The following is a 16,324-nucleotide window of genomic DNA, read 5'->3' on the forward strand; positions in this document are numbered from 1 at the left end:
AAGATTGGGCAGGGAATGAGGATAAATACCCCAACTCTTCCCTACTCTACCCTTCTATGATCCGTTGGTGTCTCCCATTATCTGAGTCCAAAAAGAAGTCAAAATATAAAGATACCTGGTTGATGCAGTTCATAGAGATCAGCTCCAGCACCCAGACTATATGGAAGGTAGAGGGCCTGGGGGAACAAAGGAGGACATATGGAATAGTGGGTGAAAGAAGATGAGATCTAGTGCACAAATAGAAAAACTGACTATAGACAGAAGCATGGACAGAGCATCTGCAGGGGGCGGGTCTTTATCCTCCTATATGTCATGTTATGTATTCTTTGAAGGGTAAAACCCATGGATGCTCCTTAAAATAATATTTTTAAATGCATAAAAAAACAGCTGAGCACGGTAGCACACTTCTGTCTGTAATCCCAGCAGCTCGGCAAGCTGAGGAAGGAGGTTCCCGAGTTCAAAAGCCAGCCTCAGCAACTTAGTGAGACCCTAAGCAACTTAGCAAGACCCTGTCCCAAAATAAAATATAAATCATGGGTTGGAGATATGGCTCAGTGGTCAAGTTTCCTTTAGTTTCATCCCCATCACCAAAAATTAATTAAATAAAAAAGCATAAAATACATAAGAAAACTAGTTATACCAATACATAGTTATCAAATCGTTTTAAAAATCAAATCTGTGGTACATTAATGCATGTGGGTTTTGTTTGTTGGTTTGTTTTTATAGTCAAATCCAGGGCCTTGTGCATCCTAGGCAAGCATTATACTATTGAGCTATATCCCCAGGCCACATGGGTTTCTTTATTAATGCAGTATAAAACATCTAGCACTGGTTCTAATAACTACCACAATTCCAAAGTAGTGGTACATGTGTAGAGTATTCCACAATATTTACTAAACCTGTTTCATGTTCCTATGGTTCTTAGTGGGTTCCTATGGCCACAAGCATAGGCATCCCTAATGCTACTATATTTATTACCTACATTCATAGTTGAGTGAAATGCTAGATTTCAGATAAAATTATTGAAAATAAAGATTCATTCCCTTCATATATACAAGATCACAGCCCCTTGGATTCAGTTCAAGACCCATAAGCAGGAAGGTAGAGCACAATGACATAGAAGCTGACAGGTAGGAAAATAGGTGGTGGGAATCTTCAGGGTTTCCTTCTTGACCGCTCTTCCTTCCTTCCTTCCTTCCTCCCTTCCTTCCTTCCTTCCTTCAGTCCTTCCTTCCTTCCTTCCTCCCTTCCTTCCTTCCTTCAGTCCTTCCTTCCTTCCTTCCTCCCTTCCTTCCTTCCTTCAGTCCTTCCTTCCATCCTTCCTTCCTTCCTTCTTTCCTTGTACTGGGGATTGAACCCAGAAGTGCTTTATCATTGAGCCACATCCCTAGCCCTTTTTATTTTTATTTTGAGACAGGGTCTTACTTAGTTGCTCAGAACCTCACTAAATTGCTGAGGCTAGCCTTGAACTTGTGATCCACCTACCTCAACCTCCCAAGTTGCTGGGATTACAGTCATAAATGACAGTGACCGGCTTGCCTTGCATATTTTCAGTGAAGAAAGAGTCAAGTCATGAGCCAAGAGTGAGGATGGAGAAGCAAATATAAAAGGTTCGAGAAGAGAGAAAGCGTAAAATTATTTTTCAGGAAAGTGGAAAAGTGAATGGACTAGGAAGACATCACATGATTGCCAGGCAGCCTTAAGGGCCCATTTGAAGTTCCTGGTCATGGACTTGAATAGGAGACTGTTCAGTGAGATTGAGTGTTCCTCCAGCCATGTTCAACTACATAAGGAGAAAGGCAGACTAGGGGTAGAGTTGTGTTAACCACGGTTGGGGTTTTGCCTTGTGAATAAGACAAGAGTGACAAGGGAGGGAAGGTATACATAAAGGAGGGATTATAATGATAACCCCTAAATCATTTCCTGGACATCAAGGAAAGGAGAGGCAGTGAAAAAGTGGTAGCCTCATAGTGAAGGCCCTATAGGGCTTGGAAGGTTAAGGAATCAAAGTATGAGTGAGACTACCTTGAGGAGACAGGAGGTAATGCAGAGACAAAGAGATTTTAGAGATAATCTTTGGTAGTAAGCAGAATAATGCTCCTTCCTTCTAAGATGTCTAAGTCCTAACCCCTGGAACTTGTGAATATTATCTTACATGGCAAAAGCAACATTGCAGATTTCACTAAGAACCTTAAAATAGGGAACAGTTCTAGTTAAATTTTTGGTTTCTGGACCAAAAGACCCACTAAGAACAATGTAGAGGAGAAAAAGTTTATTTTAGTTCACTCTGTGGCTGGCCAACCCCACAGCTCTGGGCCTCAGGTGAGGCACAACATCATGGCAAAGGAAATCAGCTCAGGACATAGCAACCAGGAAGCAGAGAGAGAGCTCCACTCACCAGGGATAAAGTATAAACCTCAAAGTCCTGTTCCCAGTGACCTACATCCTCCAGCCACAATCTAGACACCCAGTCAAAATCTATATCGGTGGATTAATCCACTGATTAGGTTACAACTGTCATCATCTGATCATTTAACCTCTGAACATTTCCTATATTCTCACACATGAGCTTTTGGGGGACACTTTATATCTAAACCATAACAGGAGGTATATGAGATTATTCAGTGGGTCCTATACAATCATAAGGGCCCATGAAAGTGGATGAAGGAAGTATAAGAGTCCGCAAGAGTCAGGGAAGGACATGGGATGACATGAGCAGGATCAGAAGATGCTACAGTGCTGGCTTTGAATATGGATGAAAGCAACCATGAACCAAGAAAGGCAGGTACCTCCGGAATCTAGAAAAGGCAAAGAAACAGATTCCCCTAGAGCCTCCAAAAGGGATTCAGCCCTGACAACACCTTGATTTTAGCCAGTGTAATCCAGGGTGGACTTCTGAATGATAGAACTATATAGTAACAAATTTATGTTGTTTTAGATTACTAAGCAGTAGTGATAGAAAGCTAGTATCCTCTTGCCAGGTGTCTGGCACACACCTGTAATCCCAGCAGCTCAGGAGGCTGAGACAGGAGGATCGTGAGTTCAAAGCCAGCCTCAGCAACTACAAGGTGTTAAGCCAAACCCTGTCTCTAAAGAAAATGCAAAAATAGGGTTGGGAATGTGGCTCAGTGGTCGAGTGCCCCTGAGTTCAATCCCTGGTACCAAAAAAAAAAAAAAAAAAAGGAATGTGGGTCATATGTAGACAAGTTCTTAGTAAATTGCTGTTACCTTCTAAACAGTTAAAAAAAAAAACTTGATTATCTTTTCTTAATTTAGCACCTTTTTCCATGTGTGCTTCATTTTTTCTTGTATTTTAGTAATACTGCTTAATTTCTGTTTTTAACTTAATGTACCAGTTAAGATTTATTTACAGGTTTTCTCTACTTTGACACATTTATGTGTACATTTGGAGGTAGTTCTTTTTTAAAATAATGTTCAGTTTCAATTAAATATGATCTTTATATTAATAACATTGCTGAAAATTAAACATACTGAGGTTGATAACATGTATATATTCAGAAACATTTGAGTTTAGACTTTTGGAAAGAAAATTTTGATTTGTTCATTTTGTCCTAGGGATTGGACCCAGGGGTACTGTACCACTCACTGTACTATCCACAGCCCCCTTTTTTTTCCTTTCTTTTTTTGCAGTACTTTCTTGTAGTCCTTTTGAACCCAGGACCTTAATGCATACTAGGCAAGCAGTTTAACACTGAGCTACACTTCTAGCCCACACCAATCCTTTTTTTAAAATTTCAAGACAGGGTCTCACTAAGTTGCCCAGGCTGGTCTGGAATTTATGCTTTAGTTTCCAGGAAATAATTGAAATTATAGGCGTGCAATATCCCATGAGGCAGGAAGGAAGTGTTATAGGAATATGCCTTCCACCAACTTGGGAGGCTGAGGCAAGAGGATCACAAGTGTGAAGCCAGCCTTAGCAATTTTGCTCACTTTCTCAAAATAAATATAAAAAGGGTTGGGGATGTAGCTCAGTGGTAAAGTGATTCTGGGTTCAATGCCCAATATCAAAACCAAAAAAGAATATGTTTTCCAATTCTTCTCCCTCAAAAAAAAAAAAAAGTTATTTTCCTGCATGTTGTTGTCATGTTTCATTTGTTTTTTAGGTTTCTAAATCATTCATCCACAGATGTTTTGTTTCCTTATGAATAAATGCCCTACAAAGAAAACAACTAGGAGAATTCAGATCCCACAAAATTTAAATATAGAAAAGTAAACTCCCTAAAAACACAGTCACTCAAGTCTCCCCTGCAAAAACTACATATCAAACAATGCTATAAAACACAATCACTTTGGAGCATTTATTTGACTGTCAATTATAAATGAGGCCATTTTATTCCTAAGTATTAATAATCTCATAGTGATTCTCATGATGCAAAAGGAAAAATTTCATGGTATTACTAAATTGAATCAAGATGTTCATTTAAAACAAAATTACATGTATAGTACAGTACACAAAATAATTTTCAAATTGCTTTCTGAAATTCTGTCCCTCATACAATGAATGAGGATCTGGTACAAAATAACCTTAAAAGGATTCTCTTGTTTTCTATTCTAAAATAACCAATTATTGCCAGGCATGATGGTACACGCCTATAATCCAGCAACTCAGGAAGCTGAGGCAGGACTATCACAAGCTCAAAGGTAGCTTTACCAACTTAGCAAGACCCTAAGTAACTTAGAGAGACCCTGTCTCAAAATAAATTATAAAAAGGGCTGGGGATGTGGCTCAGAGGTTGGGTGCCCCCGGGTTCAATCCCTGGTACCAAAAAAAAAAAAAAGAAAAACAAGTAGTTTAGTAATCAAGTAGTCTCTCTTTTTCTCTCACCCTCTCCTGACCCTTTTAGAGAAAAAGTTTATTTTGGGGCTAACGATTTCAGAGGTCTCAGTATATAGATAGCTGACTCCATTTCTTAGGGCCTGAAGTGAGGCAGAACAACATGGCAGAAGTATGTGGCAGAAGAAGAAAAGCAGTTCAGGACTTGGTTCCCGGAAGTAGAGAGAGACAACTTCACTTTCCAGGGCCAAAATAGATGTCCCAAAGTCATGCCCCCCTTAATGACCCCACTCCTTCCAGTCACACCCTATCTGTGTATAGTTACCACCCTATAAGGGGATTATTGCACTGATTGGGGTAAAGCTCTCATAACCCAATCATTTCACCTCTAAACTTTCTTGCATTATCTCACACATGAGTTTTTGGGGGAATACCTAATATCTAAACCACGACATTCTGCCTCTGGTCCACAAAAGCTCATGTCTATCTTCTAATGCAAAATACATTTAGTCCATTTTCAAGAGTCCCCATAGTCTTTCAATAGTTCTAGCATTAACCAAAAGTCCAAGTTCAGTCTCCTGAGACTCAAGGTAAACTTTCAGTGTAAGACTCTGTAAAAATCCAAAGCAAGTTACACGTACCCAATGTACAAGGCACAGAGTAAACATTTCCATTCCACAAGAGGAAAATAGGGGCAGAGAAAGAAGGGATGGTACCAACCCCACCTCTGAGCGTCAATTTCTGTTTTAGCTTTTTCACTGTTATGACCAAAAGACCTGACAAGAACAATCAGAGGAGAAAAGTTTACCTTGAAGCTCACAGTTACAGATGTCTCAAGTCTACAGATGGCCGGCTCCATTGCTCTGCATTCAAGGGGAAGCAGGACACCATGGTAGAAGAGTGTGGTGGAGGAAAGCAGATCAGGACATGGCCACCAAGAAGCAGAGAGAGTTAATCAATATTTTTCAAGTACAAACAAAATCGTTTAAAGTAACAGTGTATTGCTGATGGTGGTGATTATAATTTCCTGTCTTGCTCAGAAGAAAAGCCAGTCATTCCAGTGTCCTAGAAGGCCTAGCATGATCTGGCCCCTTGTACTTACCTCTGCCATCTCTTTCCCTATTGTACCCCTTGCCCCCTTACACCACTGTCTCTATCCTAACTATACACGGGTGCCCATACTACACTTGGACATATTTCAGTACACAAATTAGTACATGCCTGCCTCAGGCCCTTTAGCTCTACACTTCCTTCTGCTTCAAATACTCTTCCTCAAATAGTCACATGACACACTTCCTCCTTGCCTTCAGTGCTTTACTCTAAAATCACAGTCTCAGTGAAGTCTTTCTGGGCCCTTCAACTATCTTCTCCATAAAATATTATGTCTTCTTTTTTGCTTTTTGTTTGTTTTTAATTCTTAGAATAAATTACTATTTAACATTCTATGTATTTTAATTATTTTCTTCTTTTCTCTCCCCTACTAAAATGAAAGTTTCATGAGAAAAGTTATTTTCAGCTTTCTAAAAAACACAAATATAAAGGCTGGGGTTGTGGCTCAGTGATAGAGTGCTCACCTAGCATGCATGAGACACTGGGTTTGATCCTCAGCACCACATAAAAATAAAATAAAGCTATTGTGTCTACCTAAAACTAAAAAAAATAAATAATTAAAAAAGAAAAACACTAATAGAGCTATATATACTATAAAAGAGCTTGACACATAGTAGAATAAATACTAAAATACCAATTATTGTCAGGCTTCAATTAAATGAAGGGAAGAATCAGTATTAGCCTTAAATTTTCTTTTCCCTTTTTTGAAGTACTAGAGTTTGAACCTAGGGGGATTGTACCATGGAGCTATACCCCTAACCCCCTTTCTTTCTTTTCTTATTTATTTATTTATTCATTTTAGATATGGTGTCCCTAAGTTGCCCACAGGCTTCATACTTGGAACCTGCTTCGGCCCCCTGAATACCTGGGATTACAGGCATAAATCACTATGCCTGACTCTAACTTCTTTTTTTTTTTTAAGATGAAAAATAGAATATTAAATATAACTACCTAAGGGGCTGGGGTTGTAGCTCAGTGGTACAGCGCTGGCCTAGCATGCCTGAGGCACTGGGTTCGATCCTCAGCACCACATAAATATAAAATAAAGATATTGTGTCCACCCAAAACTAAAAAATAAATATTAAAATAAATATAACTACCTTAAAAATTGTAAATGAAGTGAGAAAAATAAGTGTGAGCTATAGCATAAATATTCTTACCATCTGCCAAGTTAGATAATACAGCATAATGCTCACATCTGTAAGAGTCTGCTCCATCAGGAGCAACTATACAAACAACGCAAATATTTATTATAAACAATTATTATATTATCACTATTACTACTACTATTATAGGAGGATGAAATAATAAGAAATTGGCTAGTAAACACGTAAGGAGATATAAGCAGATATACAAAGCAGCCTCTGTCCCTGGGCCTGAGAAAGGAACCCAAGGAATAGCCTTCAACCCATATGTAAAGGTGGATTAAGAAGATGTGGGTGTGTCTAGGAATGAATGTCATGTGGGATAGCCAATTGAAATGGAGACCCTCCCAAAGCATGCTCAGCACTGGTAGCTTAGATGGAATAAAGTTGGAAGAAGAAAAAGCCCGTTCTTGAACAGGTTCTTGATTGCTGCTGTGATTGTCTAAGGACTTTGGACTCTGAGTTCTTCATTCTTCCAAAATGAACTCTGCCAGTGATTCTCCAGAAGCCTTTGATCTTGGACTATGGTAGCACTGGTGATCCCTCTTATTCGGGGGCTTCAGCTTCTTGGACTGTGCAGCTACTAGTTTTTCCAGTTCTCCAGCCTGTAGACGGCCATTGTGGACTAATCAGCTTTTGGTCGTGTAAGCCAACCTGTGAATTCTGTTTCTATAGGGAACCCTGACTAATACACCATAGGACTTCAACGCCAGTCCTTGCTGGAGACAGAGGTCACTGGATGACTAAGTTACTGTGGTACAGCATTGAAGGATCTTCCTGGAAAGCAACCTTCCCAGAAAGCTGTGTAGAAAGAAGCATCTGATGGGCAACCCTCCATTACAAAATCTCTCCCAGGGGAAGCTGCTGTTTGCTCTGACTCTGTGTCACTGCAAGAGAAGAGTTCAGAAGATGGCAAGTATACTCTAGGAATTTGCTGAGCAAACACTGAAACCAGGAAGGAAAGCCTCATGTCTCTTCAGTGCCCTCTACTGACAAAGCTTAACATGGTGCAAATTGATAAAGAGTAATTATAAAGGGCACATCTTCATTTTCACAGGGAAAGCAATGAAGGGAGAATTGATTGATTGATTGAGTATATGGCACTGGGGATTGAATTCAGGAGCACTTTATCACTGAGCTATATCCCCAATCTTTTCCATTTTAAGGAAGGGTCTCACTGAGTTGCTGAGGCTGTCCTCAAACTTACGATCTTCCTGCCTCAGCCTCCCAGCTCCCTGAAATTATAGGTATGTGCCACACCCAGTGTCTTTTTCATTTTTTTCTTGAGACAGGGTCTCACTAAATGCCATGGGAAAAGCTGGGCATGATGGCACATGCCTGTAATCCCAGCACATCTAGAGGCTGAAGCAGGATTGCAAATTTGAGACTAGCCTGAACAACTGAGATCCTGTCTCAAAAAATAAAAAAGGGGCTGGGGATCTGGCTAGTGTTAAAGTGCCCCTGGTTCAATTCTCTGCACTAACCAACCAACCAGCCAACCATCAAACCAACAACAACAACAAAACAGGTGCCAATGCTGACCTTGAATTTGCAATTCTCCTTCCTCAGATTTCTTGTAACAGGAATAATAGGTGTGCATACCATTACACCCAGCTCTGAAGAGAGGATTTGGAGTTGAGATGAAAGAAACTGAGTATTGGCATATTATCTATATCTAAAATGGATCATAATAAATACCATACAATAAGGTATATACTTGAATATTTGGGAAAATTTACATTTGCTACCCTAAAGTTGAATTCTTAGGGAACTGTATGGCATATTTCAATACTTTGTTCCTCAGAGATACCATCTGAAATATGTAGGCACTCATGAGTATTTGGACTTCCTGAAATGAAAATGCCATTTGTGCTCAGAGTCTACTAGACAAACTCATTCGAATGTGATAAGTGGTAGCTATATTAATAATGTGCTATGCAGGAATGATAAATTCAAGTGGAGAAGGAAATCAGGTTTTTTTGTCGTTTTTTTTTTTTTTTTTTTGAGACAGGTCTTCTAATTTTTTTCATTAAATTTTTTTTCATTATAATGTAGTATTTATGTTATCATGAGTTCATTATTGTTTTTAATTAAATATATAATTGTTTTAAAATTTATAAAACAAACACCAAAACCCTCAAAACAAAGCAGGCTACTGTAGAATAAACACGTTACTGGAAAACATATTTTCACATGATATACCACCAAACCATATGAAACATCTGGGTCTAATCACCATACATTGCTTCTCTAACCAAAAGATCTAATTACTGAGCACAAAGATCTAAGACTAATGGCCTTATGCAGATGTAGTTGGTTACAAAGCCTAGCATAAATCAATAAACACAGGAACAAGAATCCAGTGCACATAGAGCTTAGATGGTCACTGAGAATAATTTATCTGGCAGTTGGTCTGGTGGACCAGTGAAGTTTGGACACAGAGGCCCATTCAGTAAGTACACTTCTTGGTTTTAGGGTCACCTAGAATGCTGCCCAACCCAAAGTCTCCAAAATAACCTTGGTAGATCCTCCAGAATTTCCAAAGGATAAAGAGACCATAATTCAGCATCTGGAAAAAAAAAAAAAAAAAAAGTTGAATATGCCAGGCATGGTGGCCCACGCCTGTAATCTCAGGGGCTCAGGAGGCTGAGGCAGGAGGATCATGAGTTCAAAGCCAGCCTCAACAAATGAGAGGTCTTAAACAACTCAGTGAGACCCTCAATAAATAAAATACAAAATAGGGCTGGGGATGTGACTTAATGATTGAGTGTCCCTCAAGAGTTCAATCTCAGGTTACATGGCCCTACCCCTCACTGTTAAAAAAAAAAAAAAGAGAGAGAGAGCTGAATATGCTTACTACAGTAACATCCAAACCAGTCAGGCATGTCTCTGAGCAGAGCCAGCTGCTGGATACTCAGGGTTTGAGGAAAACCCGGAGTTCAGGGATGCAGACATTTTCATGGCCAAAAATGAATTGGCCTGGTCCTTTAAAGCTTGTGGTTCCTGGGGTAAAGCTGTCAGGGAGTAGCTAGCAATGAGCAGTGAAACCAATGGCAAGGTCACAAGTGTTCTTTAAACTACTTCCAAAGTAAAGAAACCAAAGGGTGGTAGTTATTTGTAGAAAATAAACAAAAGCTGGGGAGCTATTTGTAAAACAGGTCATTAAAAAAGAATTAATGGTATTAACTCTCGACAGGGTCCACTGAGGTTGATGTGAAGCTAGAATTATGGCTATAGGTGTCTCCTTCCATCTGGGAATCTTCCTTTAGTAGCACAGGCACACTAAGGTAACTCATGACTAGCTACTGACCCCAGTGCCCACATTAACATGGGATTGGTTTATAGATGAAGCCCCCCTAAATAGTATGGCCACCATGACAGTTCCAGAGAGGACCAACTAAGGCCCAAAACTCCATCACCTGATGTGAAGGAGGAGCTGAACAACAATTGGCAAAAGAGTACAGAAGGTGGTCCCAGTTCTTCTAGTAAACATCGAACAGTAATAAATTTGGAGACAGTCTTGTCTCCTTTGTTATCTGCTGGGAGATGACCCACCCTCCTCGGAAAGTACTCTCTGCTTGTTAGCCTCACTTTGCTTTTACTTTACTTTCACCTTCTTTTCTCTTTACTTTCACTTAAATAAAGTTCTCTTGCATGAATATTACTGTAGTAAGCATATTCAGCTCTTTTTTTTTTTTTTTTTAACAGCGAGGGGTGGGGAGTATAACCAGAGATTGACTTTAAATTTTCTTTCATTGGAACACATGAACTGAGGTTTGAATTTTCAGCTCCCTGCTTTCTTGCGACAAGACTATTGTTAAGCACTAAGGCACGTTTTACAGTGAGTTCCTCCCTGATTGGCTAACTTTCAGAAGTGAGAGGCTGATGCTAATAGGTTAGTTTGGGGGTGGGGGACGGACTAAATTCAAGGGGATCTCTCCAGATCAACAGAATAAAGTGCTCCTTGGTTCTGTGGTTACAGAATAATCAGTCTTTTCCTATGTTTTTGAGAAGTCCTTATTTTGATTGTCTTACGAAACCCCAGTACATTTGTTAAATATAAAAACATAGTCTATTTCACATTTCACTAATGCTTCAAACAAAATTTGTTGTTTTCCAATGCAGGATCACATCCTGGATTTTGTCATTTTTCTTGAGTTTTTTATTCTGCAACAGTTCTTCTGCTTTCTTTTGCCTTTATGACATTGTCATTTGAAAGGTACAGGACACTTTTCTGTTTGTTTTAATGGAACACCCTTCAATCGGGATTTTTTTTTTTAATTTATGGATAGATTTGGGCTGTGAACTTTTGTCAGAAATATAGAAGTGGTATTTTTTTCCTTAGGAAATCATATCAGAATCCCAGTGATATCAGCTGTATATGCTAATTGGTGGTTTTCATAAGTATCTCCACTGTAAGGTTACCCTTTACCCTTCATAATCAGTATTTTATAGTATGTTTAGACTGCTTTCCACCAAACTTTCACTTAATGAATTTAGATGATTATTATTTCCTATAATTATTGCTATGATGGTTGAAAATGGTGATTTCCAGTCATTCCTCCTCTGTGGTTTACTTTTAGTATGGCTCATTTGTTTCTTTTTTAATTGATTGGTTAAAATCAGCTGTTCCAAATTTAGTCAGTGGGAGCCCTTTAAGCTGGCTTCTGAGTCTTTCCAACGTGTTCCCAGAACTTTCTCCCCTGGGCTAGGGATGTAGGAGTATCAAACTTTAGTGCTAGTAGGAATAACTTAGGGTGCATATTAAAAAATGTAGATTAGTGGGCATGCCCTGGAAATTCTTGAGTAGGTCTAAGAGATATGGCCCACATATTTGGATACAAAGAAGCTTCCTTGTGATTCTGGTACAGTGATCTTAGAAATGCACTTTTAGACATATAATATTTAATTATTACTGATTGCTTTAAATCCCTGTTTCATCTCCCCTCACCCTGTTCTTTATACTGGGGATTGAACCCAGGACTTCAAGCATGCTAGGTAGGCACTCAAAGACTGAGCCAGTCCCAGCCCACCTCTTTTTAAAATTTATTGTTATTTATTTTGTGGCACTGGTGACAGAATCCAGAGGCACTATAATACTGAGCTATATTCCCAGTCCTTTTTATTTTGAGATAGGATCCCACTAAGCTGTCCAGGATGGCCTCAAACTTGCTATCCTCCTGCCTCATTCTCCTGAGTAGTTGGGATTACCAGCTGTGACACTTTTCCCACCTAGAAACTTCATATATATATTTTTTATTTTTTAGTTGTAGGTGAACACAATATCTTACATGGTGCTGAGGATCGAACCCAGGGCCTCACATATGCTAGGCAAGCATTGTACCACTGAGCCACAACCCCAGCCCGAAACTTCGTATTTTTAAAGCAAACTAGATAGCCCATTTTCAATAAAAGAATTCTTCCATTTTGGAAGGTATTCATAATTTTGTCGTGGTTTCATTAGGTAATAGCTAGCAATGAGCATGGTAAGGTCACAAGATGTTCTTTAAATTACTTTAGGATCTTCTTTAAACTATCCTCAGAGTGGACATGAAATCAAATGGTGGCAGTTAATCTGTAAAAAATAAAAGCAAGAGAGCTATTTGGAAAATGCGTCAAGATAAAAGGATTAATGGGACTAATTATTGACAGGGTCCACTGCGGTTGAAGCGAAGCTAGAATTATGGCTACAAGTGTCCTCTTCCAACTGGAAGGAAGATTCCTTTAGTACCATAGGCACACTAAGGTAACTTATGACCAGCCATTGACCCCAGTGCCCACATTAACATGGGATTCTCTTATAGATGAAGCCCTCCTAAATAGTATGGCCACCATGACAGTTCTGGAGAGGACCAACTAAGATCAAAAACTGATGTGACGGAGGAGTTGAACAACAGATTGGCAAAGATTGCTAAAGGTGGTCCCCAGTTTTCAAGTCAACCATAAAATAGTAACAAATTTGTACACAGCATTGTCTCCTTTGTAGTTCTCTCTCTTGAGTCTCTCTCTTGAGAGTTCTCTCTGCTTAAGCCTCACTTTGATTTTACTTTACTTTCACTTATGATAAAGTTCTCTTGCATGGCTTTTTGTGTCTGACTTTAAATTTTCTTTCCTCCAAACTCGAGAATCAAGGTTTTTGAGTTTCAATTCCCTGCTTTCCTATGACGGTTTTATTTGAACTTGAACAATCAATGTGTCCGTAGCTAACTTTTTTCAAAATATACACAGCACAGGCCTATTCCCTTGTTCTCAACAATTTCCATACATTAACATATATAATTTTCACCAATACTTGAAGTAAGTGCAATTACCCTCATTTTACAGATAAGAAGACTGAGGTACAAGAAGTTGAATAACTTTCCAGAGTCCCGCATTAGTCATATAGCTAAAGTAGTAAAGCTAGGATTCAAATTTATCAGATCTAGGTTTAGCCATTGCACTCTGTTACTTGTTTTCACTCAAACTGTACTGGTACAACTTTCTCATGTACTAAGGAGTGGTGTGGTCATAATTGGTAGGAACTCTTCTCAGCTCAATGGAAAGAATGAAAGAATAAAACTGTTGGTCCAAATAAAGCTTTTGGTCTTAATGCAACTTGGTAACATTTTAAAGTATGTCTGACTGCAAGGGTAGCAAACCCATACTAACCCATACTAGTCATAAAACATGTAATTAGCTGTATATATTTATTGTGTATGAAATAATGATGGGATGAAATAATCTCTTTTATTTATTTATTTTTTGTGGTGCTGGGGATAGAACCTACGGCCTTGTGCATGAGAGGCAAGCACTCTACCAACTGAGTTATATCCCCAGCTTCGGATAAAATAATCTTTTTTTTTAAAATTTTTTTATTTTTTTTTATTGGTTGTTCACAACATTACAAAGCTCTTGACATATCATATTTCATACATTAGATTGAAGTGGGTTATGAACTCCCAATTTTACCCCCAAATGCAGATTGCAGAATCACGTCGATTACACATCCACAATTTTACATAATGCCCTATTAGTAACTATTGTATTCTGCTACCTTTCCTATCCCCTACTATCCCCCCTCCCCTCCCCTCCCATCTTCTCTCTCTACCCCATCTACTGTAATTCATTTCTCTCCTTGTTTATTTTCCCATTCCCCTCATAACCTCTTATATGTAATTTTGTATAGCAATGAGGGTCTCCCTTCATTTCCATGCAATTTCCCTTTTCTCTCCCTTTCCCTCCCATCTCATGTCTCTGTTTAATGTTAATTTTTTCTTCCTGCTCTTCCTCCCTGCTCTGTTCATAGTTGCTCTCATTATATCAAAGGAGACATTTGGTATTTGTTTTTTAGGGATTGGCTAGCTTCACTAAGCATAATCTGCTCAAGTGTCATCCATTTCCCTGCAAATTCTATGATTTTGTCATTTTTTATTGCTGCATAGTACTCCATTGTGTATACATGCCACATTTTTTTATCCATTCATCTATTGAAGGGCATCTGGGTTGGTTCCACAGTCTAGCTATTGTGAATTGTGCTGCTATGAACATTGATGTGGCAGTATCCCTGTAGCATGCTCTTTTAAGGTCTTTAGGGAATAGTCCGAGAAGGGCAATAGCAGGGTCAAATGGTGTTTCCATTCCCAGCTTTCCCAGGAATCTCCAAACTGCTTTCCAAATTGGCTGCACCAATTTGCAGACCCACCAGCAATGTACAAGAGTACCCTTTTCTCCACATCCTCACCAGCACTTGTTGTTGTTTGACTTCATAGTGGCTGCTAATCTTACTGGAGTAAGATGGTATCTTAGGGTGGTTTTGATTTGCATTTCTCTGACTGCTAGAGATGGTGAGCATTTTTTCATGTACTTGTTGATGAGATAATACCATGCATTTTATCTGATCATAATGGAATGAAACTGGAAATCAATGATAAAAGAAGGAAGGAAAAATCCTACATCACATGGAAAATGAACAATATGTTACTGAATGATCAATGGGTTACGGAAGACATAAAGGAGGAAATCAAAAAATTCTTAGAGATAAATGAAAATACAGACACAACATATCTGAATCTATGGGACACAATGAAAGCAGTTTTAAGAGGAAAATTCATCGCCTGGTGGTCATTCCTCAAAAAACGAAAAAACCAACAAATAAATGAGCTCACACTTCATCTCAAAGCCCTAGAAAAGGAAGAGCAAAACAACAGCAAATGTAGCAGAAGGCAAGAAATAATTAAAATCAGAGCGGAAATCAATGAAATTGAAACAAAAGAAACTATTGAAAAAATTAACAAAACTAAAAGTTGGTTCTTCGAAAAAATAAATAAGATCGACAGACCTTTAGCCATGCTAACGAAGAGAAGAAGAGAGAGAACTCAAATTACTAACATACGGGATGAAAAAGGCAATATCACAACAGATGCTACAGAAATACAGAAGACAATTAGAAATTATTTTGAAAACCTATATTCCAATAAAATAGAAGATAGTGAAGACATCGATAAAATAATCTTAATTTAAAAAAAAATTATCAGGGTCTGGGTGGGGTTGTGGTTCAGAGGTAGAGCACTTGCCTAGCATGCATGAGGCACTGGGTTCGATGCTCAGCACTACATAAAAATAAAATAAACACATTTTATCCACCTATAACTAAAAAATATTTTTTTAAAAAAATTATCAGTTGTTGAGAAGTCTATCTGGGGATGCTTTCAGCAACACAGTTATTTTACAACAGTTACAACTAAAAACTAAAAAGGCCTCAATATATAACTTTTAAAAAGCCAGTAAAAATTATTATTATGCAGCTAACATTTCAAATGTCTCTCAGAACTCATACTCCACTTCTTCTTCTTCTTTCTTTTAAAATTTATTAATATATTTTTAATACCTTTATTTTATTTTTATGTGGTGTTGAGGATAAAATCAGTGTCTCACATGTGCTAGGCAAGCACTCTACCAACTGAGCTACAGCCCCAGCCCTATTATTTAATATTTTATTGAGTAAAGAATCATTCTTGGGGGCTGGGGATGCGGCTCAAGCGGTAGTGCACTCGCCTGGCATGCGCGGGGCGCTGGGTTCGATCCTCAGCACCACATAAAAATAAAATAAAGATGTTGTGTCCACCAAAAACCAAAATATTAAAAAAAAAAAAAAAAAGAATCATTCTTGGGTTGGGTGCTGTGGTGCATGCCTATTATCCCAGCTAATTGGGAGGCTGAGGCAGGAGGATCATGAGTTCAAAGCAACCTCAGCAAAAGCAAGGCGCTAAGCAACTCAGGGAAACCCTGTCTCTAA

The sequence above is a fragment of the Ictidomys tridecemlineatus genome, chromosome 7 (genome assembly GCF_052094955.1).
Source record: "Ictidomys tridecemlineatus isolate mIctTri1 chromosome 7, mIctTri1.hap1, whole genome shotgun sequence".
Taxonomy (NCBI): domain Eukaryota; kingdom Metazoa; phylum Chordata; class Mammalia; order Rodentia; family Sciuridae; genus Ictidomys; species Ictidomys tridecemlineatus.